Source organism: Strongylocentrotus purpuratus, unplaced genomic scaffold (genome assembly GCF_000002235.5).
Source record: "Strongylocentrotus purpuratus isolate Spur 01 unplaced genomic scaffold, Spur_5.0 spur5_scaffold_17, whole genome shotgun sequence".
Lineage (NCBI taxonomy): Eukaryota > Metazoa > Echinodermata > Echinoidea > Camarodonta > Strongylocentrotidae > Strongylocentrotus > Strongylocentrotus purpuratus.
Window position 1 is genome coordinate 9,966,767 of NW_022145602.1, and position 3,618 is coordinate 9,970,384.

Consider the following 3,618-nt stretch of genomic DNA (forward strand, 5'->3'; position numbering starts at 1 on the left):
ACATGGATTGACAGAAGAACTGACATGAAATACCAACCTCTGAAGGATAGAATTCCTGGTTAAATTGAGAGACTTATTGAGGGAGAATGGAACATGGTACATGTATGGATTTAGATAGTAAGAAAGAATCATAAGGATGGATTGACAGAAGAACTGAAATGAAATACCAATCACTGATGGATAAAATTCCTGGTGTAGATTGAGAGACTTATTGAGGGAGAATGGGTACATGGTACATGTATGGATTTAGATAGTAAGAAAGAGTCTTAGAGATGGATTGACAGAAGAACTGAAATGAAATACCAATCACTGATAGTAAGACAAATTCCTGGTATGGATTGAGAGACTTATTGAGGAAGAATGGTACATGTATGGCTTTGGATAGTAAGAAAGAGTCCTAGAGATCGATTGACAGAAGAACTGAATGATCATAACAGAAGGGATGGACTGAATATCAAATATTAACAATAAGAAGATATAAGAGTGCTAGGGATGGGTTTTGTGCTAACAGCATATATAGTAAGAAAGGGTAGTAAGGAATGCTTGATAGAAGAACTGATTGGGATACCAGTCATTGATAGGAAGACAAAACTGCTTGAATATGGATTTTGAAAAATCAAAATATGCATCAAGCTGCCAGCGCAAATAGGAATAAAAGGTCCTAGGGATGGATAGACAGAAGAACCAAATGATAATGATAGAGAGATGGGCTAAATTTCAGTCACTGATTTAATAAAAATGCTAGGTATGGATGGAGAGACCTGAAATAAAGGAGTGTGGCGCAGATTGAGTGGGAACGGGACATATCGTGAGAAGAGTGCTAAAAAATGGATTGACAGAAGAACAGATGACATGCCACATAAGTGATCTCCCAGTGCCACAATGTATTTATCATGGGAGAGATGTTTCCAGTGTAGGGTGCTCAAAGCCTGTCTGCACTAGTTTGGCTAGGAAGGATTAGACCTCCCTGCAAGGTCACTGACAGGTGGTTATCTCATCAAATCAGCCCTCAATTAACATAAGAAAAAGGGGACCATGGGGAACCAATGGTCACCGATTAGGCATTGTTTGCTATATATAGAGGGCGCAAGTAGCTATATGTAGTGCAGTGGGGCTGTAATGCAATTTTCCCCTAAATTGATGCCTATTGTTTTGTGCCAAATTGCTCGCGTGGCAAATGAGCAACTGTGCAGTAAGGCAAAGAAAGCAACCAGGGGGTTTTAACATCCAGTTATGGTTTGATAATGGGTTTTCGGTGGTAGGAAAAATGAGTGATTGACTGTTCATGATAGAAGGAAGGATGGATAAAACTAACCAATAGAATGAATGCTGTAAAGAAAGAAAGAATGCATGAAGGAGTTATGATAGTTAGTGATTGACAGAACGAATGATTAACCATATCAATGAGTAAGTTACATGTATTTTACAAGTATTTGTGCCCCTTGGTCCCAAATAGTCAAATAACAAGCCAGTTTGTGGATACAATCTACGCATGGGCAAATAAAGGTCAACTGTAAAACCCACAGAGATGAATACCGGATTTGTAACCATGAAAGTTATGTAATCCTTAATCATTTATTCATGGACGGTACATTCTTTGATACACACGTGGAAGTATTTTTCTCAAAAGGTGGAACCAAAAGTATTCATGAAGCACCTCCGTCACTTTGGCATTGATAATTCTAAAATGCACAAAGTGGGATGTCTTTATGTGTAAAAGATCTGTGGTTGTTTGTTGAGGGTTCATTTCGTCGCTGTTTTCACGAAGTAACGGTAGTGAAAAAAAATTGCATTCACTTTGCGTGACGATTTTTCTCACTACCGTCACTTCGTGAAAACGGACGATTTGTACCAAAGTCAACTATGAACTGGTATATAGCCTGGCATCATCCTAAAGGATGGTTGGTCGAAAGGACCAAAGAAATTTTGCAGGTTAAGAGTAGGCTTAAATATGGATATTCATTACGATTATCTATTAGAATGTACCCTTGTCATGGAGAATTTAACCCTTAGTATTTTTGTAAACTTTCTGGCCCCTCCCCCCTCCCCCACCCCTGCATGGTTTAAGCTCCATGTGTGAAATGCAATGGCAGAAACTCTAGGCAAATCAAATTATAATGTAATGTATGGCTCGATAAAGTCTAAGATATAGTAATTTTCCAACAGAAAAGGTTTTACTGATATGGTGATATCAAATGTTGTTTTGAAATACTACCTGAAGGACTGAAAGAAGGGCTGACAATACTGGTACAAGTGAATATGAGAGGAAGGGTTAATATAGATAGAGAGAAGAACTTATACTGAAACCTTTTTCATTTGTGTCTGTTGTGTATGGGAACCTGGTTGTTCCTGGGTTAAACCTTGGGAACGAGAAAATTCAGTGGTCAACTGTTTAACATTGTTATGGTCATATGTTATGATATCTTACAAGTTGTATACTAATATTTATATCATTTAGCATTACAATGCAGTAAGTTTCAATTGTTCTGTTTCGTTCATGTATTTATTTCCCCATGTTTATCGATGGGATCCTGCAAAACAGTGACTTTTGCGCAATTCAAAGAATAAACAATTTACCTGAATCAATAATAATGTATTTCCTGTTTGCAGCTTCAATATTTCCAGAAGGCTGTGCATTTCTAATAGAATTGAATAAAAGAAATTGTCAAATACTCTTTTCTCTCTCGATAGCATACTCTTATACCATTGACTAGAGTATAATCATATCGTTAATACAATAATCATAAATGTTTTGATATGTGAATTATGTGATACAAAGTTCTGGTCTGTGTTGATATGATCTATTGTTAGATGAGACAGATGAAAATGAATAGAATGTCAGTTTTTTCAAAAGGAATTGATGGTGTGTATATGATGCATCGAAATATGGATTATCGTCACATGAAATAAACATGCATTAGATGAATGTTGATATTAAAAGTTTCTGTGTCATACATTATTGTGTCTTGGAATGGTCATATAGTGTTGTGTAGGCTCGAAAGGCAGGGGATGCTAGTGCCTACAAAACAAATGCATGTGGCGAGAAGAGAGAGAGAGAGAGAGAGAGAGAGAGAGAGAGAGAGGGAGTGAGAGAGAGGGAGGGAGGGAGAGAGACAGACAGAGATGGTGTGTGTCAGATAGGGGAGGTAGGATGTACCGAAAGCGAGAGGGGGGGGGGGGGGGGGATAAATAATGAGAGATATGGGAGACGGATGAAGTGAAAGAGATCGAGGGAGAGAGAGAGAGAGGGGGGGGGGGCTATAAAAAAACAAAACATGAATAACGAAACAATTTAGAATTAAAGATGACAATGACAAGAGTATTATATCAATAACATATTACAGTCATTTAAGCTTATAACAAACAAATAACATTGCTTTAAATGACAGGCACAGTGCCTGCTTAACAGTTTGGTTACTATTCAGACAAACATTGACAAAGGATCAATAAGGAGGCAGCCACAACTGTCTCTCCATTAGTACATAGGAATAGAGAGTTAATTAGTAAATTTGTGAAAACTTGACAAACGCCATCTTCGAAAATTCAAATACAACAATTTTTTAGCTTCGTGTTTTGCTGTTTACTACCACCGTAGATTTACCGAAATTCAACCAATCA